The 23,778-nt window shown below is 46.3% G+C and overlaps 1 long non-coding RNA gene across 1 annotated transcript in view; it reads right to left on the minus strand.

Moving 5' to 3' along the window:
• The window catches only part of LOC116410365, a 55,184-nt gene extending 32,175 nt beyond the window's left edge, over nt 1-23,009 (minus strand). Inside the window, exon 1 of the long non-coding RNA XR_004222326.1 lies at nt 22,745-23,009. This is a non-coding gene — a long non-coding RNA (uncharacterized LOC116410365). The remainder of the gene's footprint in view (nt 1-22,744) is intronic.
• Between the last annotated feature and the right edge of the window lie 769 nt (nt 23,010-23,778).

Raw genomic sequence — 23,778 nt, forward strand, 5'->3', positions numbered from 1 at the left:
AGGACAGAGCAATACCATCATAATGGCTGCATGGTTATTTCTCTGTACAAAGCACAATCCTGCACAAACAGCCCCCAAACCATTCCCAATCCCAGGACAGAACAATACCATCATAATGGCTGCATGGTTATTTCTCTGTACAAAGCACAATCCTGCAGAAACAGCCCCCAAACCATTCCCAATCCCAGGACAGAGCAATACCATCATAATGGCTGCATGGTTATTTCTCTGTACTAAGCACAATCCTGCAGAAACAGCCCCCAAACCATTCCCAATCCCAGGACAGAGCAATACCATCATAATAGCTGCATGGTTATTTCTCTGTACTAAGCACAATCCTGCAGAAACAGCCCCCAAACCATTCCCAATGCCTTGACAGAGCAATACCATTATAATGGCTGCATGGTTATTTCTCTGTATTAAGCACAATCCTGCAGAAACAGCCCCCAAACCATACCCAATGCCTTGACAGAGCGATACCATCATAATGGCTGCATGGGTATTTCTCTGTACTAAACACAATCCTGCAGAAACAGCCCCCAAACCATTCCCAATCCCAGGAAAGAGCAATACCATCATAATGGCTGCATGGTTATTTCTCTGTACTAAGCACAATCCTGCAGAAACGGTCCCCAAACCATACCCAATCCTTCAGAAACAAAAATCTGCAGAAACAGCCCCAAACCATACCCAATGCCTGCACAGCGCGATACCATCATAATGGCTGCATGGTTATTTCTCTGTACTAAGCACAATCCTGCATGAACAGCCACCAAACCATACCCAATCCTGCAGGAACAGCCCTCAAATCATACCCAATGCCTGCACAGAGCGATATCATCATAATGGCTGCATGGTTATTTCTCTGTACTAAGCACAATCCTGCAGAAACAGCCCCCATACCATTCCCAATCCCAGGACAGAGCAATACCATCATAATGGCTGCATGGTTATTTCTCTGTACTAAGCACAATCAAGCAGAAACAGCCCCCAAACCATTCCCAAGACAGAGCAATACCATCATAATGGCTGCATGGTTATTTCTCTGTACTAAGCACAATCCTGCAGCAACAGCCCCCAAACCATACCCAATCCTTCAGAAACAGCCCCCAAACCATTCCCAATCCCAGGACAGAGCAATACCATCATAATGGCTGCATGGTTATTTCTCTGTACTAAGCACAATCCTGCAGAAACAGCCCCCAAACCATTCCCAATCCCAGGACAGAGCAATACCATCATAATGGCTGCATGGTTATTTCTCTGTACTAAGCACAATCCTGCAGAAACAGCCCCCAAACCATACCCAATGCCTTGACAGAGCGATACCATCATAATGGCTGCATGGTTATTTCTCTGTACTAAACACAATCCTGCAGAAACAGCCCCCAAACCATTCCCAATCCCAGGACAGAGCGATACCATCATAATGGCTGCATGGTTATTTCTCTGTACTAAACACAATCCTGCAGAAAAAGCCCCCAAACCGTTCCCAATCCCAGGACAGAGCAATACCATCATAACGGCTGCATGGTTATTTCTCTGTACTAAGCACAATCCTGCAGAAACAGTCCCCAAACCATACCCAATCCTTCAGAAACAGCCCCCAAACCATACCAAATCCTGCAGAAACAGCCCCAAACCATACCCAATGCCTGCAAAGCGCGATACCATCATAATGGCTGCATGGTTATTTCTCTGTACTAAGCACAATCCTGCATGAACAGCCCCCAAACCATACCCAATCCTGCAGCAACAGCCCCCAAACCATTCCCAATCCGAGGACAGAGCAATACCATCATAATGACTGCATGGTTATTTCTCTGTACTAAGCACAATCCTGCAGAAACAGCCCCCAAACCATTCCCAATCCCAGGACAGAGCAAAACCATCATAATGGCTGCATGGTTATTTCTCTGTACTAAGCACAATCCTGCAGAAACAGTCCCCAAACCATACCCAATCCTTCAGAAACAGCCCCCAAACCATACCAAATCCTGCAGAAACAGCCCCAAACCATACCCAATGCCTGCACAGCGCGATACCATCATAATGGCTGCATGGTTATTTCTCTGTACTAAGCACAATCCTGCATGAACAGCCCCCAAACCATACCCAATCCTGCAAAAACAGCCCCCAAACCATCCCCAATCCTGCAGAAACAGCCCCCAAACCATACCCAATGCCTGCACAGAGCGATACCATCATAATGGCTGCATGGTTATTTCTCTGTACTAAGCACAATCCTGCAGAAACAGCCCCCAAACCATTCCCAATCCCAGGACAGAGCAATACCATCATAATGGCTGCATGGTTATTTCTCTGTAGTAAGCACAATCCTGCAGAAACAGCCCCCAAACCATACCAAATCCTGCAGAAACAGCCCCAAACCATACCCAATGCCTGCAAAGCGCGATACCATCATAATGGCTGCATGGTTATTTCTCTGTACTAAGCACAATCCTGCATGAACAGCCCCCAAACCATACCCAATCCTGCAGGAACAGCCCTCAAATCATACCCAATGCCTGCACAGAGCGATACCATCATAATGGCTGCATGGTTATTTCTCTGTACTAAGCACAATCCTGCAGAAACAGCCCCCATACCATTCCCAATCCCAGGACAGAGCAATACCATCATAATGGCTGCATGGTTATTTGTCTGTACTAAGCACAATCAAGCAGAAACAGCCCCCAAACCATTCCCAATCCCAGGACAGAGCAATACCATCATAATGGCTGCATGGTTATTTCTCTGTACTAAGCACAATCCTGCAGAAACAGCGCCCAAACCATTCCCAATCCCAGGACAGAGCAATACCATCATAATGGCTGCATGGTTATTTCTCTGAACTAAGCACAATCCTGCAGAAACAGTCCCCAAACCATACCCAATCCTTCAGAAACAGCCCCCAAACCATACCAAATCCTGCAGAAACAGCCCCAAACCATACCCAATGCCTGCACAGCGCGATACCATCATAATGGCTGCATGGTTATTTCTCTGTACTAAGCACAATCCTGCATGAACAGCCCCCAAACCATACCCAATCCTGCAAAAAAAGCCCCCAAACCTACCCCAATCCTGCAGAAACAGCCCCCAAACCATACCCAATGCCTGCACAGAGCGATACCATCATAATGGCTGCATGGTTATTTCTCTGTACTAAGCACAATCCTGCAGAAACAACCCCCAAACCATACCCAATCCTACAGGAACAGCCCCCAAACCATTCCCAATCCCAGGACAGAGCAATACCATCATAATGGCTGCATGGTTATTTCTCTGTACTAAGCACAATCCTGCAGAAACAGCCGCCAAACCATTCCCAATCCCAGGACAGAGCAATACCATCATAATGGCTGCATGGTTATTTCTCTGTAGTAAGCACAATCCTGCAGAAACAGCCCCCAAACCATACCAAATCCTGCAGAAACAGCCCCAAACCATACCCAATGCCTGCAAAGCGCGATACCATCATAATGGCTGCATGGTTATTTCTCTGTACTAAATACAATCCTGCAGAAACAACCCCCAAACCATACCCAATCCTGCAGCAACAGCCCCCAAACCATTCCCAATCCCAGGACAGAGCAATACCATCATAATGGCTGCATGGTTATTTCTCTGTACTAAGCACTATCCTGCAGAAACAGCCCCCAAACCATTCCCAATCCCAGGACAGAGCAAAACCATCATAATGGCTGCATGGTTATTTCTCTGTACTAAGCACAATCCTGCAGAAACAGTCCCCAAACCATACCCAATCCTTCAGAAACAGCCCCCAAACCATACCAAATCCTGCAGAAACAGCCCCAAACCATACCCAATGCCTGCACAGCGCGATACCATCATAATGGCTGCATGGTTATTTCTCTGTACTAAGCACAATCCTGCATGAACAGCCCCCAAACCATACCCAATCCTGCAAAAACAGCCCCCAAACCATCCCCAATCCTGCAGAAACAGCCCCCAAACCATACCCAATGCCTGCACAGAGCGATACCATCATAATGGCTGCATGGTTATATCTCTGTACTAAGCACAATCCTGCAGAAACAGCCCCCAAACCATTCCCAATCCCAGGACAGAGCAATACTATCATAATGGCTGCATGGTTATTTCTCTGTAGTAAGCACAATCCTGCAGAAACAGCCCCCAAACCATACCAAATCCTGCAGAAACAGCCCCAAACCATACCCAATGCCTGCAAAGCGCGATACCATCATAATGGCTGCATGGTTATTTCTCTGTACTAAGCACAATCCTGCATGAACAGCCCCCAAACCATACCCAATCCTGCAGGAACAGCCCTCAAATCATACCCAATGCCTGCACAGAGCGATACCATCATAATGGCTGCATGGTTATTTCTCTGTACTAAGCACAATCCTGCAGAAACAGCCCCCATACCATTCCCAATCCCAGGACAGAGCAATACCATCATAATGGCTGCATGGTTATTTCTCTGTACTAAGCACAATCAAGCAGAAACAGCCCCCAAACCATTCCCAATCCCAGGACAGAGCAATACCATCATAATGGCTGCATGGTTATTTCTCTATACTAAGCACAATCCTGCAGAAACAGTGCCCAAACCATTCCCTATCCCAGGACAGAGCAATACCATCATAATGGCTGCATGGTTATTTCTCTGTACTAAGCACAATCAAGCAGAAACAGCCCCCAAACCATTCCCAATCCCAGGACAGAGCAATACCATCATAATGGCTGCATGGTTATTTCTCTGAACTAAGCACAATCCTGCAGAAACAGTCCCCAAACCATACCCAATCCTTCAGAAACAGCCCCCAAACCATACCAAATCCTGCAGAAACAGCCCCAAACCATACCCAATGCCTGCACAGCACGATACCATCATAATGGCTGCATGGTTATTTCTCTGTACTAAGAACAATCCTGCATGAACAGCCCCCAAACCATACCCAATCCTGCAAAAAAAGCCCCCAAACCTACCCCAATCCTGCAGAAACAGCCCCCAAACCATACCCAATGCCTGCACAGAGCGATACCATCATAATGGCTGCATGGTTATTTCTCTGTACTAAGCACAATCCTGCATAAACAACCCCCAAACCATACCCAATCCTTCAGAAACAGCCCCCAAACCATACCAAATCCTGCAGAAACAGCCCCAAACCATACCCAATACCTGCACAGCGCGATACCATCATAATGGCTGCATGGTTATTTCTCTGTACTAAGCACAATCCTGCATGAACAGCCCCCAAACCATACCCAATCCTGCAAAAACAGCCCCCAAACCATCCCCAATCCTGCAGAAACAGCCCCCAAACCATACCCAATGCCTGCACAGAGCGATACCATCATAATGTCTGCATGGTTATTTCACTGTACTAAGCACAATCCTGCAGAAACAGCGCCCAAACCATACCCAATCCTTCAGAAACAGCCCCCAAACCATTCCCAATCCCAGGACAGAGCAATACCATCATAATGGCTGCATGGTTATTTCTCTGAACTAAGCACAATCCTGCAGAAACAGTCCCCAAACCATACCCAATCCTTCAGAAACAGCCCCCAAACCATACCAAATCCTGCAGAAACAGCCCCAAACCATACCCAATGCCTGCACAGCGCGATACCATCATAATGGCTACATGGTTATTTCTCTGTACTAAGCACAATCCTGCATGAACAGCCCCCAAACCATACCCAATCCTGCAAAAAAAGCCCCCAATCCTGCAGAAACAGCCCCCAAACCATACCCAATGCCTGCACAGAGCAATACCATCATAATGGTTGCATGGTTATTTCTCTGTACTAAGCACAATCCTGCAGAAACAGCCCCCAAACCATTCCCAATCCCAGGACAGAGCAATACCATCATAATGGCTGCATGGTTATTTCTCTGTACTAAGCACAATCCTGCAGAAACAACCCCCAAACCATACCCAATCCTACAGGAACAGCCCCCAAACCATTCCCAATCCCAGGACAGAGCAATACCATCATAATGGCTGCATGGTTATTTCTCTGAACTAAGCACAATCCTGCAGAACAGTCCCCAAACCATACCCAATCCTTCAGAAACAGCCCCAAACCATACCCAATGCCTGCACAGCGCGATACCATCATAATGGCTGCATGGTTATTTCTCTGTACTAAGCACAATCCTGCATGAACAGCCCCCAAACCATACCCAATCCTGCAAAAAAAGCCCCCAAACCTACCCCAATCCTGCAGAAACAGCCCCCAAACCATACCCAATGCCTGCACAGAGCGATACCATCATAATGGCTGCATGGTTATTTCTCTGTACTAAGCACAATCCTGCATGAACAGCCCCCAAACCATTCCCAATCCCAGGACAGAGCAATACCATCATAATGGCTGCATGGTTATTTCTCTGTACTAAGCACAATCCTGCACAAACAGCCCCCAAACCATTCCCAATCCCAGGACAGAGCAATACCATCATAATGGCTGCATGGTTATTTCTCTGTACAAAGCACAATCCTGCACAAACAGCCCCCAAACCATTCCCAATCCCAGGACAGAGCAATACCATCATAATGGCTGCATGGTTATTTCTCTGTACTAAGCACAATCCTGCAGAAACAGCCCCCAAACCATTCCCAATCCCAGGACAGAGCAATACCATCATAATGGCTGCATGGTTATTTCTCTGTACTAAGCACAATCCTGCAGAAACAGCCCCCAAACCATTCCCAATCCCAGGACAGAGCAATACCATCATAATAGCTGCATTGTTATTTCTCTGTACTAAGCACAATCCTGCAGAAACAGCCCCCAAACCATTCCCAATGCCTTGACAGAGCAATACCATTATAATGGCTGCATGGTTATTTCTCTGTATTAAGCACAATCCTGCAGAAACAGCCCCCAAACCATACCCAATGCCTTGACAGAGCGATACCATCACAATGGCTGCATGGTTATTTCTCTGTACTAAACACAATCCTGCAGAAACAGCCCCCAAACCATTCCCAATCCCAGGAAAGAGCAATACCATCATAATGGCTGCATGGTTATTTCTCTGTACTAAGCACAATCCCGCAGAAACAGTCCCCAAACCATACCCAATCCTTCAGAAACAAAAATCTGCAGAAACAGCCCCAAACCATACCCAATGCCTGCACAGCGCGATACCATCATAATGGCTGCATGGTTATTTCTCTGTACTAAGCACAATCCTGCATGAACAGCCCCCAAACCATACCCAATCCTGCAGGAACAGCCCTCAAATCATACCCAATGCCTGCACAGAGCGATACCATCATAATGGCTGCATAGTTATTTCTCTGTACTAAGCACAATCCTGCAGAAAAAGCCCCCATACCATTCCCAATCCCAGGACAGAGCAATACCATCATAATGGCTGCATGGTTATTTCTCTGTACTAAGCACAATCAAGCAGAAACAGCCCCCAAACCATTCCCAAGACAGAGCAATACCATCATAATGGCTGCATGGTTATTTCTCTGTACTAAGCACAATCCTGCAGCAACAGCCCCCAAACCATACCCAATCCTTCAGAAACAGCCCCCAAACCATTCCCAATCCCAGGACAGAGCAATACCATCATAATGGCTGCATGGTTATTTCTCTGTACTAAGCACAATCCTGCAGAAACAGCCCCCAAACCATTCCCAATCCCAGGACAGAGCAATACCATCATAATGGCTGCATGGTTATTTCTCTGTACTAAGCACAATCCTGCAGAAACAGCCCCCAAACCATACCCAATGCCTTGACAGAGCGATACCATCATAATGGCTGCATGGTTATTTCTCTGTACTAAACACAATCCTGCAGAAACAGCCCCCAAACCATTCCCAATCCCAGGACAGAGCGATACCATCATAATGGCTGCATGGTTATTTCTCTGTACTAAACACAATCCTGCAGAAAAAGCCCCCAAACCGTTCCCAATCCCAGGACAGAGCAATACCATCATAACGGCTGCATGGTTATTTCTCTGTACTAAGCACAATCCTGCAGAAACAGTCCCCAAACCATACCCAATCCTTCAGAAACAGCCCCCAAACCATACCAAATCCTGCGGAAACAGCCCCAAACCATACCCAATGCCTGCAAAACGCGATACCATCATAATGGCTGCATGGTTATTTCTCTGTACTAAGCACAATCCTGCATGAACAGCCCCCAAACCATACCCAATCCTGCAAAAACAGCCCCCAAACCATCCCCAATCCTGCAGAAACAGCCCCCAAACCATACCCAATGCCTGCACAGAGCGATACCATCATAATGGCTGCATGGTTATTTCTCTGTACTAAGCACAATCCTGCAGAAACAGCCCCCAAACCATTCCCAATCCCAGGACAGAGCAATACCATCATAATGGCTGCATGGTTATTTCTCTGTAGTAAGCACAATCCTGCAGAAACAGCCCCCAAACCATACCAAATCCTGCAGAAACAGCCCCAAACCATACCCAATGCCTGCAAAGCACGATACCATCATAATGGCTGCATGGTTATTTCTCTGTACTAAGCACAATCCTGCATGAACAGCCCCCAAACCATACCCAATCCTGCAGGAACAGCCCTCAAATCATACCCAATGCCTGCACAGAGCGATACCATCATAATGGCTGCATGGTTATTTCTCTGTACTAAGCACAATCCTGCAGAAACAGCCCCCATACCATTCCCAATCCCAGGACAGAGCAATACCATCATAATGGCTGCATGGTTATTTCTCTGTACTAAGCACAATCAAGCAGAAACAGCCCCCAAACCATTCCCAATCCCAGGACAGAGCAATACCATCATAATGGCTGCATGGTTATTTCTCTGTACTAAGCACAATCCTGCAGAAACAGCGCCCAAACCATTCCCAATCCCAGGACAGAGCAATACCATCATAATGGCTGCATGGTTATTTCTCTGTACTAAGCACAATCAAGCAGAATCAGCCCCCAAACCATTCCCAATCCCAGGACAGACCAATACCATCATAATGGCTGCATGGTTATTTCTCTGAACTAAGCACAATCCTGCAGAAACAGTCCCCAAACCATACCCAATCCTGCAAAAAAAAGCCCCCAAACCTACCCCAATCCTGCAGAAACAGCCCCCAAACCATACCCAATGCCTGCACAGAGCGATACCATCATAGTGGCTGCATGGTTATTTCTCTGTACTAAGCACAATCCTGCAGAAACAACCCCCAAACCATACCCAATCCTACAGGAACAGCCCCCAAACCATTCCCAATCCCAGGACAGAGCAATACCATCATAATGGCTGCATGGTTATTTCTCTGTACTAAGCACAATCCTGCAGAAACAGCCCCCAAACCATTCCCAATCCCAGGACAGAGCAATACCATCATAATGGCTGCATGGTTATTTCTCTGTAGTAAGCACAATCCTGCAGAAACAGCCCCCAAACCATACCAAATCCTGCAGAAACAACCCCAAACCATACCCAATGCCTGCAAAGCGCGATACCATCATAATGGCTGCATGGTTATTTCTCTGTACTAAATACAATCCTGCAGAAACAACCCCCAAACCATACCCAATCCTGCAGCAACAGCCCCCAAACCATTCCCAATCCCAGGACAGAGCAATACCATCATAATGGCTGCATGGTTATTTCTCTGTACTAAGCACTATCCTGCAGAAACAGCCCCCAAACCATTCCCAATCCCAGGACAGAGCAAAATCATCATAATGGCTGCATGGTTATTTCTCTGTACTAAGCACAATCCTGCAGAAACAGTCCCCAAACCATACCCAATCCTTCAGAAACAGCCCCCAAACCATACCAAATCCTGCAGAAACAGCCCCAAACCATACCCAATGCCTGCACAGCGCGATACCATCATAATGGCTGCATGGTTATTTCTCTGTACTAAGCACAATCCTGCATGAACAGCCCCCAAACCATACCCAATCCTGCAAAAACAGCCCCCAAACCATCCCCAATCCTGCAGAAACAGCCCCCAAACCATACCCAATGCCTGCACAGAGCGATACCATCATAATGGCTGCATGGTTATTTCTCTGTACTAAGCACAATCCTGCAGAAACAGCCCCCAAACCATTCCCAATCCCAGGACAGAGCAATACCATCATAATGGCTGCATGGTTATTTCTCTGTAGTAAGCACAATCCTGCAGAAACAGCCCCCAAACCATACCAAATCCTGCAGAAACAGCCCCAAACCATACCCAATGCCTGCAAAGCGCGATACCATCATAATGGCTGCATGGTTATTTCTCTGTACTAAGCACAATCCTGCATGAACAGCCCCCAAACCATACCCAATCCTGCAGGAACAGCCCTCAAATCATACCCAATGCCTGCACAGAGCGATACCATCATAATGGCTGCATGGTTATTTCTCTGTACTAAGCACAATCCTGCAGAAACAGCCCCCATACCATTCCCAATCCCAGGACAGAGCAATACCATCATAATGGCTGCATGGTTATTTCTCTGTACTAAGCACAATCAAGCAGAAACAGCCCCCAAACCATTCCCAATCCCAGGACAGAGCAATACCATCATAATGGCTGCATGGTTATTTCTCTGTACTAAGCACAATCCTGCAGAAACAGCACCCAAACCATTCCCAATCCCAGGACAGAGCAATACCATCATAATGGCTGCATGGTTATTTCTCTGTACTAAGCACAATCAAGCAGAAACAGCCCCCAAACCATTCCCAATCCCAGGACAGAGCAATACCATCATAATGGCTGCATGGTTATTTCTCTGAACTAAGCACAATCCTGCAGAAACAGTCCCCAAACCATACCCAATCCTTCAGAAACAGCCCCCAAACCATACCAAATCCTGCAGAAACAGCCCCAAACCATACCCAATGCCTGCACAGCGCGATACCATCATAATGGCTGCATGGTTATTTCTCTGTACTAAGCACAATCCTGCATGAACAGCCCCCAAACCATACCCAATCCTGCAAAAAAAGCCCCCAAACCTACCCCAATCCTGCAGAAACAGCCCCCAAACCATACCCAATGCCTGCACAGAGCGATACCATCATAATGGCTGCATGGTTATTTCTCTGTACTAAGCACAATCCTGCAGAAACAACCCCCAAACCATACCCAATCCTACAGGAACAGCCCCCAAACCATTCCCAATCCCAGGACAGAGCAATACCATCATAATGGCTGCATGGTTATTTCTCTGTACTAAGCACAATCCTGCAGAAACAGCCCCCAAACCATTCCCAATCCCAGGACAGAGCAATACCATCATAATGCCTGCATGGTTATTTCTCTGTAGTAAGCACAATCCTGCAGAAACAGCCCCCAAACCATACCAAATCCTGCAGAAACAGCCCCAAACCATACCCAATGCCTGCAAAGCGCGATACCATCATAATGGCTGCATGGTTATTTCTCTGTACTAAATACAATCCTGCAGAAACAACCCCCAAACCATACCCAATCCTGCAGCAACAGCCCCCAAACCATTCCCAATCCCAGGACAGAGCAATACCATCATAATGGCTGCATGGTTATTTCTCTGTACTAAGCACTATCCTGCAGAAACAGCCCCCAACCATTCCCAAACCCAGGACAGAGCAAAACCATCATAATGGCTGCATGGTTATTTCTCTGTACTAAGCACAATCCTGCAGAAACAGTCCCCAAACCATACCCAATCCTTCAGAAACAGCCCCCAAACCATACCAAATCCTGCAGAAACAGCCACAAACCATACCCAATGCCTGCACAGCGCGATACCATCATAATGGCTGCATGGTTATTTCTCTGTACTAAGCACAATCCTGCATGAACAGCCCCCAAACCATACCCAATCCTGCAAAAACAGCCCCCAAACCATCCCCAATCCTGCAGAAACAGCCCCCAAACCATACCCAATGCCTGCACAGAGCGATACCATCATAATGGCTGCATGGTTATTTCTCTGTACTAAGCACAATCCTGCAGAAACAGCCCCCAAACCATTCCCAATCCCAGGACAGAGCAATACCATCATAATGGCTGCATGGTTATTTCTCTGTAGTAAGCACAATCCTGCAGAAACAGCCCCCAAACCATACCAAATCCTGCAGAAACAGCCCCAAACCATACCCAATGCCTGCAAAGCGCGATACCATCATAATGGCTGCATGGTTATTTCTCTGTACTAAGCACAATCCTGCATGAACAGCCCCCAAACCATACCCAATCCTGCAGGAACAGCCCTCAAATCATACCCAATGCCTGCACAGAGCGATACCATCATAATGGCTGCATGGTTATTTCTCTGTACTAAGCACAATCCTGCAGAAACAGCCCCCATACCATTCCCAATCCCAGGACAGAGCAATACCATCAAAATGGCTGCATGGTTATTTCTCTGTACTAAGCACAATCAAGCAGAAACAGCCCCCAAACCATTCCCAATCCCAGGACAGAGCAATACCATCATAATGGCTGCATGGTTATTTCTCTGTACTAAGCACAATCCTGCAGAAACAGCACCCAAACCATTCCCAATCCCAGGACAGAGCAATACCATCATAATGGCTGCATGGTTATTTCTCTGTACTAAGCACAATCAAGCAGAAACAGCCCCCAAACCATTCCCAATCCCAGGACAGAGCAATACCATCATAATGGCTGCATGGTTATTTCTCTGAACTAAGCACAATCCTGCAGAAACAGTCCCCAAACCATACCCAATCCTTCAGAAACAGCCCCCAAACCATACCAAATCCTGCAGAAACAGCCCCAAACCATACCCAATGCCTGCACAGCGCGATACCATCATAATGGCTGCATGGTTATTTCTCTGTACTAAGCACAATCCTGCATGAACAGCCCCCAAACCATTCCCAATCCCAGGACAGAGCAATACCATCATAATGGCTGCATGGTTATTTCTCTGTACTAAGCACAATCCTGCAGAAACAGCCCCCATACCATTCCCAATCCCAGGACAGAGCAATACCATCATAATGGCTGCATGGTTATTTCTCTGTACTAAGCACAATCAAGCAGAAACAGCCCCCAAACCATTCCCAATCCCAGGACAGAGCAATACCATCATAATGGCTGCATGGTTATTTCTCTGTACTAAGCACAATCCTGCAGAAACAGCGCCCAAACCATTCCCAATCCCAGGACAGAGCAATACCATCATAATGGCTGCATGGTTATTTCTCTGTACTAAGCACAATCAAGCAGAAACAGCCCCCAAACCATTCCCAATCCCAGGACAGAGCAATACCATCATAATGGCTGCATGGTTATTTCTCTGAACTAAGCACAATCCTGCAGAAACAGTCCCCAAACCATACCCAATCCTTCAGAAACAGCCCCCAAACCATACCAAATCCTGCAGAAACAGCCCCAAACCATACCCAATGCCTGCACAGCGCGATACCATCATAATGGCTGCATGGTTATTTCTCTGTACTAAGCACAATCCTGCAGAAACAACCCCCAAACCATACCCAATCCTACAGGAACAGCCCCCAAACCATTCCCAATCCCAGGACAGAGCAATACCATCATAATGGCTGCATGGTTATTTCTCTGTACTAAGCACAATCCTGCAGAAACAGCCCCCAAACCATTCCCAATCCCAGGACAGAGCAATACCATCATAATGGCTGCATGGTTATTTCTCTGTAGTAAGCACAATCCTGCAGAAACAGCCCCAAACCATACCAAATCCTGCAGAAACAGCCCCAAACCATACCCAATGCCTGCAAAGCGCGATACCATCATAATGGCTGCATGGTTATTTCTCTGTACTAAAGACAATCCTGCAGAAACAACCCCCAAACCATACCCAATCCTGCAGCAACAGCCCCCAAACCATTCCCAATCCCAGGACAGAGCAATACCATCATAATGGCTGCATGGTTATTTCTCTGTACTAAGCACTATCCTGCAGAAACAGCCCCCAAACCATTCCCAATCCCAGGACAGAGCAAAACCATCATAATGGCTGCATGGTTATTTCTCTGTACTAAGCACAATCCTGCAGAAACAGTCCCCAAACCATACCCAATCCTTCAGAAACAGCCCCCAAACCATACCAAATCCTGCAGAAACAGCCCCAAACCATACCCAATGCCTGCACAGCGCGATACCATCATAATGGCTGCATGGTTATTTCTCTGTACTAAGCACAATCCTGCATGAACAGCCCCCAAACCATACCCAATCCTGCAAAAACAGCCCCAAACCATCCCCAATCCTGCAGAAACAGCCCCCAAACCATACCCAATGCCTGCACAGAGCGATACCATCATAATGGCTGCATGGTTATTTCTCTGTACTAAGCACAATCCTGCAGAAACAGCCCCCAAACCATTCCCAATCCCAGGACAGAGCAATACCATCATAATGGCTGCATGGTTATTTCTCTGAACTAAGCACAATCCTGCAGAAACAGCCCCCAAACCATACCAAATCCTGCAGAAACAGCCCCAAACCATACCCAATGCCTGCAAAGCGCGATACCATCATAATGGCTGCATGGTTATTTCTCTGTACTAAGCACAATTCTGCATGAACAGCCCCCAAACCATACCCAATCCTGCAGGAACAGCCCTCAAATCATACCCAATGCCTGCACAGAGCGATACCATCATAATGGCTGCATGGTTATTTCTCTGTACTAAGCACAATCCTGCAGAAACAGCCCCCATACCATTCCCAATCCCAGGACAGAGCAATACCATCATAATGGCTGCATGGTTATTTCTCTGTACTAAGCACAATCAAGCAGAAACAGCCCCCAAACCATTCCCAATCCCAGGACAGAGCAATACCATCATAATGGCTGCATGGTTATTTCTCTGTACTAAGCACAATCCTGCAGAAACAGTGCCCAAACCATTCCCAATCCCAGGACAGAGCAATACCATCATAATGGCTGCATGGTTATTTCTCTGTACTAAGCACAATCAAGCAGAAACAGCCCCCAAACCATTCCCAATCCCAGGACAGAGCAATACCATCATAATGGCTGCATGGTTATTTCTCTGAACTAAGCACAATCCTGCAGAAACAGTCCCCAAACCATACCCAATCCTTCAGAAACAGCCCCCAAACCATACCAAATCCTGCAGAAACAGCCCCAAACCATACCCAATGCCTGCACAGCACGATACCATCATAATGGCTGCATGGTTATTTCTCTGTACTAAGAACAATCCTGCATGAACAGCCCCCAAACCATACCCAATCCTGCAAAAAAAGCCCCCAAACCTACCCCAATCCTGCAGAAACAGCCCCCAAACCATACCCAATGCCTGCACAGAGCGATACCATCATAATGGCTGCATGGTTATTTCTCTGTACTAAGCACAATCCTGCAGAAACAACACCCAAACCATACCCAATCCTTCAGAAACAGCCCCCAAACCATACCAAATCCTGCAGAAACAGCCCCAAACCATACCCAATGCCTGCACAGCGCGATACCATCATAATGGCTGCATGGTTATTTCTCTGTACTAAGCACAATCCTGCATGAACAGCCCCCAACCATACCCAATCCTGCAAAAACAGCCCCCAAACCATCCCCAATCCTGCAGAAACAGCCCCCAAACCAAACCCAATGCCTGCACAGAGCGATACCATCATAATGTCTGCATGGTTATTTCACTGTACTAAGCACAATCCTGCAGAAACAGCACCCAAACCATACCCAATCCTTCAGAAACAGCCCCCAAACCATTCCCAATCCCAGGACAGAGCAATACCATCATAATGGCTGCATGGTTATTTCTCTGAACTAAGCACAATCCTGCAGAAACAGTCCCCAAACCATACCCAATCCTTCAGAAACAGCCCCCAAACCATACCAAATCCTGCAGAAACAGCCCCAAACCATACCCAATGCCTGCACAGCGCGATACCATCATAATGGCTGCATGGTTATTTCTCTGTACTAAGCACAATCCTGCATGAACAGCCCCCAAACCATACCCAATCCTGCAAAAAAAGCCCCCAATCCAGCAGAAACAGCCCCCAAACCATACCCAATGCCTGCACAGAGCTATACCATCATAATGGCTGCATGGTTATTTCTCTGTACTAAGCACAATCCTGCAGAAACAACCCCCAAACCATACCCAATCCTACAGGAACAGCCCCCAAACCATTCCCAATCCCAGGACAGAGCAATACCATCATAATGGCTGCATGGTTATTTCTCTGAACTAAGCACAATCCTGCAGAACAGTCCCCAAACCATACCCAATCCTTCAGAAACAGCCCCAAACCATACCCAATGCCTGCACAGCGCGATACCATCATAATGGCTGCATGGTTATTTCTCTTTACTAAGCACAATCCTGCATGAACAGCCCCCAAACCATACCCAATCCTGCAAAAAAAGCCCCAAACCTACCCCAATCCTGCAGAAACAGCCCCCAAACCATACCCAATGCCTGCACAGAGCGATACCATCATAATGGCTGCATGGTTATTTCTCTGTACTAAGCACAATCCTGCATGAACAGCCCCCAAACCATTCCCAATCCCAGGACAGAGCAATACCATCATAATGGCTGCATGGTTATTTCTCTGTACTAAGCACAATCCTGCACAAACAGCCCCCAAACCATTCCAATCCCAGGACAGAGCAATACCATCATAATGGCTGCATGGTTATTTCTCTGTACAAAGCACAATCCTGCACAAACAGCCCCCAAACCATTCCCAATCCCAGGACAGAGCAATACCATCATAATGGCTGCATGGTTATTTCTCTGTACTAAGCACAATCCTGCAGAAACAGCCCCCAAACCATTCCCAATCCCAGGACAGAGCAATACCATCATAATGGCTGGCATGGTTATTTCTCTGTAGTAAGCACAATCCTGCAGAAACAGCCCCCAAACCATACCAAATCCTGCAGAAACAGCCCCAAACCATACCCAATGCCTGCAAAGCGCGATACCATCATAATGGCTGCATGGTTATTTCTCTGTACTAAGCACAATCCTGCATGAACAGCCCCCAAACCATACCCAATCCTGCAGGAACAGCCCTCAAATCATACCCAATGCCTGCACAGAGCGATACCATCATAATGGCTGCATGGTTATTTCTCTGTACTAAGCACAATCCTGCAGAAACAGCCCCCATACCATTCCCAATCCCAGGACAGAGCAATACCATCATAATGGCTGCATGGTTATTTCTCTGTACTAAGCACAATCAAGCAGAAACAGCCCCCAAACCATTCCCAATCCCAGGACAGAGCAATACCATCATAATGGCTGCATGGTTATTTCTCTGTACTAAGCACAATCCTGCAGAAACAGCACCCAAACCATTCCCAATCCCAGGACAGAGCAATACCATCATAATGGCTGCATGGTTATTTCTCTGTACTAAGCACAATCAAGCAGAAACAGCCCCCAAACCATTCCCAATCCCAGGACAGAGCAATACCATCATAATGGCTGCATGGTTATTTCTCTGAACTAAGCACAATCCTGCAGAAACAGTCCCCAAACCATACCCAATCCTTCAGAAACAGCCCCAAACCATACCAAATCCTGCAGAAACAGCCCCAAATCATACCCAATGCCTGCACAGCGCGATACCATCATAATGGCTGCATGGTTATTTCTCTGTACTAAGCACAATCCTGCATGAACAGCCCCCAAACCATTCCAATCCCAGGACAGAGCAATACCATCATAATGGCTGCATGGTTATTTCTCTGTACTAAGCACAATCCTGCAGAAACAGCCCCCATACCATTCCCATCCCAGGACAGAGCAATACCATCATAATGGCTGCATGGTTATTTCTCTGTACTAAGCCACAATCAAGCAGAAACAGCCCCCAAACCATTCCCAATCCCAGGACAGAGCAATACCATCATAATGGCTGCATGGTTATTTCTCTGAACTAAGCACAATCCTGCAGAAACAGTCCCCAAACCATACCCAATCCTTCAGAAACAGCCCCCAAACCATACCAAATCCTGCAGAAACAGCCCCAAACCATACCCAATGCCTGCACAGCGCGATACCATCATAATGGCTGCATGGTTATTTCTCTGTACTAAGCACAATCCTGCAGAAACAACCCCCAAACCATACCCAATCCTACAGGAACAGCCCCCAAACCATTCCCAATCCCAGGACAGAGCAATACCATCATAATGGCTGCATGGTTATTTCTCTGTACTAAGCACAATCCTGCAGAAACAGCCCCCAAACCATTCCCAATCCCAGGACAGAGCAATACCATCATAATGGCTGCATGGTTATTTCTCTGTAGTAAGCACAATCCTGCAGAAACAGCCCCCAAACCATACCAAATCCTGCAGAAACAGCCCCAAACCATACCCAATGCCTGCAAAGCGCGATACCATCATAATGGCTGCATGGTTATTTCTCTGTACTAAGACAATCCTGCAGAAACAACCCCCAAACCATACCCAATCCTGCAGCAACAGCCCCCAAACCATTCCCAATCCCAGGACAGAGCAATACCATCATAATGGCTGCATGGTTATTTCTCTGTACTAAGCACTATCCTGCAGAAACAGCCCCCAAACCATTCCCAATCCCAGGACAGAGCAAAACCATCATAATGGCTGCATGGTTATTTCTCTGTACTAAGCACAATCCTGCAGAAACAGTCCCCAAACCATACCCAATCCTTCAGAAAACAGCCCCCAAACCATACCAAATCCTGCAGAAACAGCCCCAAACCATACCCAATGCCTGCACAGCGCGATACCATCATAATGGCTGCATGGTTATTTCTCTGTACTAAGCACAATCCTGCATGAACAGCCCCCAAACCATACCCAATCCTGCAAAAACAGCCCCAAACCATCCCCAATCCTGCAGAAACAGCCCCCAAACCATACCCAATGCCTGCACAGAGCGATACCATCATAATGGCTGCATGGTTATTTCTCTGTACTAAGCACAATCCTGCAGAAACAGCCCCCAAACCATTCCCAATCCCAGACAGAGCAATACCATCATAATGGGCTGCATGGTTATTTCTCTGTAGTAAGCACAATCCTGCAGAAACAGCCCCCAAACCATACCAAATCCTGCAGAAACAGCCCCAAACCATACCCAATGCCTGCAAAGCGCGATACCATCATAATGGCTGCATGGTTATTTCTCTGTACTAAGCACAATCCTGCATGAACAGCCCCAAACCATACCCAATCCTGCAGGAACAGCCCTCAAATCATACCCAATGCCTGCACAGAGCGATACCATCATAATGGCTGCATGGTTATTTCTCTGTACTAAGCACAATCCTGCAGAAACAGCCCCCCATACCATTCCCAATCCCAGGACAGAGCAATACCATCATAATGGCTGCATGGTTATTTCTCTGTACTAAGCACAATCAAGCAGAACAGCCCCCAAACCATTCCCAATCCCAGGACAGAGCAATACCATCATAATGGCTGCCATGGTTATTTCTCTGTACTAAGCACAATCCTGCAGAAACAGTGCCCAAACCATTCCCAATCCCAGGACAGAGCAATACATCATAATGGCTGCCATGGTTATTTCTCTGTACTAAGCACAATCAAGCAGAAACAGCCCCCAAACCATTCCCAATCCCAGGACAGAGCAATACCATCATAATGGCTGCATGGTTATTTCTCTGAACTAAGCACGATCCTGCAGAAACAGTCCCCAAACCATACCCAATTCCTTCAGAAACAGCCCCCAAACCATACCAAATCCTGCAGAAACAGCCCAAACCATACCCAATGCCTGCACAGCGCGATACCATCATAATGCTGCATGGTTATTTCTCTGTACTAAGAACAATCCTGCATGAAACAGCCCCCAAACCATACCCAATCCTGCAAAAAAAGCCCCAAACCTACCCCAATCCTGCAGAAACAGCCCCCAAACCATACCCCAATGCCTGCACAGAGCGATACCATCATAATGGCTGCATGGTTTATTTCTCTGTAACTAAGCACAATCCTGCAGAAACAACCCCCAAACCATACCCAATCCTTCAGAAACAGCCCCCAAAACCATACCAAATCCTGCAGAAACAGCCCCAAACCATAACCCAATGCCTGCACAGCGCGATACCATCATAATGGCTGCATGGTTATTTCTCTGTACTAAGCACAATCCTGCATGAACAGCCCCGCAACCATACCCAATCCTGCAAAAACAGCCCCCAATCCTGCAGAAACAGCCCCCAAACCATACCCAATGCCTGCACAGAGCTATACCATCATAATGGCTGCATGGTTATTTCTCTGTACTAAGCACAATCCTGCAGAAACAACCCCCAAACCATACCCCCAAATTCCTACAGGAACAGCCCCAAACCATTCCCAATCCCAGGACAGAGCAATACCATCATAATGGCTGCATGTTATTTCTCTGAACTAAGCACAATCCTGCAGACAGTCCCAAACCATACCCAATCCTTCAGAAACAGCCCCCAAACCATACCCAATGCCTGCACAGCGCGATACCATCATAATGGCTGCATGGTTATTTCTCTGTACTAAGCACAATCCTGCATGACAGCCCCCAAACCATACCCAATCCTGCAAAAAAGCCCCCAACCTACCCCAATCCTGCAGAAACAGCCCCCAAACCATACCAATCCTGCACAGAGCGATACCATCATAATGGCTGCATGGTTATTTCTCTGTACTAAGCACAATCCTGCATGAACAGCCCCCAAACCATTCCCAATCCCAGGACAGAGCAATACCATCATAATGGCTGCATGGTTATTTCTCTGTACTAAGCACAATCCCTGCAGAAACAGCCCCCAAACCATTCCCAATCCCAGGACAGAGCAATACCATCATAATGGCTGCATGGTTATTTCTCTGTAGTATGCACAATCCTGCAGAACAATACCCAATGCCTTGGAGAGAGAGAGATACCTTCATAATGGCTGCATAATTATTTCTTTGTACTAATCACAATCCTGCAGAAACAGCCCGCAAACCATACCCAATGCCTTGACAGAGCGATACCATCATAATGGCTGCATGGTTATTTCTCTGTACTAACCACAATCCTGCAGAAACAGCCCCCAACCATACCCAATGCCTGGACTAAGAGATACCATCATAATGGCTGTATGGTTATTTCTCTGTACTAAGCACAATCCTGCATTTTCAGCCCCCAAACTAGTGCTGGGCGGTATGACCAAAAATTTATATCACGGTATTTAACAGTAATTAAACCCAATAGGATTGTTTTGGCTCTAATAAGGATTATTTATATCTTAGTTGGGATCAAGTACAAGGTGCTGTTTTATTTCTACAGAGAAAAAGGAAATCAGTTTTAAAATTCTGAACTATTTCATTAAAATGGAGTCTGTGGGAGACAGGCTCTCCGTAATTCGGAGTTTTCTGTATAACGGGTTTCCTGATAAGGGATCCTATACCTGTATATATATATATATAGTTACATAGTTACATAGGGTTGAAAAAAGACCATTGTCCATCAAGTTCAACCCATCCGAGTAAACCCAGCACACAACCTATACTAACCAATCTATACACTCACATACAAACTATATATACAACCAGTAATACTAACTGTAGATATTAGTATCACAATAGCCTTGGATATATATATATAGACAGAGCATAGAGTGGGAGCACACCAATAAGTTTCTAGCGATACCTGGGTGCCAGAGCCGAAGTAATCAAATAGCAGAAAACAGTGTCGGCACTCACAGGATTTAACGATCGATTGCTTGAAATCGATCGTGAAATCGTGTGAGTGCCGACACTGTTTCCTGCTAGCTATATATATATATAAAATTACTGTGTAATATATTGATGTCATGATTATTCTAAATTGGTCATATTAAAGTGACAGTTTAAATCAATATACCATAGATCAGCCTACCACACACTGCAGGTGTAGTGGTAGATGTGGAAGTGCTGGGTTATTTTATTAATAACATTATATACACACACACATATATATATATATATATATATATATATAGCCACTAACAATAAGTCTATATATAGTCCCAGCAAAGGTAGCAGCACTCACGGGACTTCAAAGCAGCATCGACAGAAAAAAAAAAAAGTTTTACAAAACGAATTGTAGCATGGTTTTTTATTTCTCCGATGTCTCATTTCCAAACAGGAACTTTCTTCAGGGAAAAAAAAAAACATGCTACAATATGTTTTGTAAAACTTTTATTTTTTCTGTTGATGCTGCTTTGAAGTCCCGTGAGTGCTGGCATCCTCACATCAAATAATTCATCTAAAGTAGCTTTTTGTACCATTGTAATTATAAGAATTATAAGAAAGCAGATCCAGCTCACCTGGCTTCGCCATTATCAGTTTTACATGCTGCCATTTGCTGGAACCAGAAACCCATCCTACAGATTGCTAAATAAAATGGAGATAACTGCCATTGTGATCTGCTAGCCAGTACCAAGCTTATGAGAAGGAGGGGTATATAGGCATGGGGTATATATATATATAATGTCAAAACAGTGTATACTCAAATAATACCAAATAAGTGCTATTGCCATCTTCTAGCCAGTACCAATATTATGAAAAGGAATTATGAAAAGTTATTTCCGATGGCCATTACAGTGAATGGAAATGGTGCTTCCTAGAAATAATTGCACTCTGCAGAAATCTTGATTTAAAACTATATAAATATCATGCTGAATCAATCATATATTGAATGTTTTTTTCAGCCCATACTACAATAAATAAAATGTCAATACAGCGTAAACTCACAATTTCTATTCTGCCGAGCTAATCTGTAGCGCTCCTGTGAGATGCCATGAACCTCCACCGATGGCTGACAGGTCCAGTTCGCTATCTCCGTCCGGTGATCCAACCTTAACCTGAAGTTAAATTTGATGGTTTTGCGTGTTTATTTCTATGCTGCTATGTGCCCATGATAAGAAAACATTTCCATGCCATTTCCATCAGAGCAGACGTTTCCCTCTCGCCAGAAGCAACTTGTGACAGAAAAACCCGCCACCTGACGTAACGGCACAACTTACCAATCAATAGTAAGGCAGGGGGCGTGGCTTCTGGGACAGCGAGCTAACTACATTGACGCAGGTGGATCGTCACAATGGTTGAGTACTAGGTTGCTATGGTAGCGGCTAGTTCCTACGCATGGAAGGGACCTTCTTGACGTCACGGTCATGTGATAATACCAAATGACCGCTCATTGCGCATGCCCCATTATTGCGCGGGACATTTAAACACGCAGGCGTCCTAATTGCTGCTACTGGCAGACAGCGATCAGTCAGTGGGGGTATCACTGTGCCTTTGATTTTCTGGGGGGGTATCACTGTGCCTCTTGATTTTCTGGGGGGGGTATCCCTGTGCCTCTGATTTTCTGGGGGGGGGGTATCCCTGTGCCTCTGATTTTCTGGGGGGTATCACTGTGCCTCCTGATTTTCTGGGGGGTATCACTGTGCCTCCTGATTTTCTGGGGGGGTATCCCTGTGCCTCTGATTTTCTGGGGGGGTATCCCTGTGCCTCTGATTTTCTGGGGGGTATCCCTGTGCCCTCTGATTTTCTGGGGGGTATCACTGTGCCTCTGATTTTCTAGGGGGTATCACTGTGCCTCCTGATTTTCTGGGGGTTATCATTGTGCCTCTGATTTTCTGGGGGTATCCCTGTGCCTCTGATTTTCTGGGGGGTATCACTGTGCCTCTGATTTTCTGGGGGGGTATCACTGTGCCTCCGATTTTCTGGGGGGTATCACTGTGCCTCTTGATTTTCTGGGGAGGGGTATCACTGTGCCTCCTGAT

The sequence above is a fragment of the Xenopus tropicalis genome, chromosome 4, assembly GCF_000004195.4.
Source record: "Xenopus tropicalis strain Nigerian chromosome 4, UCB_Xtro_10.0, whole genome shotgun sequence".
In the NCBI taxonomy this organism is placed as follows: Eukaryota; Metazoa; Chordata; class Amphibia; order Anura; family Pipidae; genus Xenopus; species Xenopus tropicalis.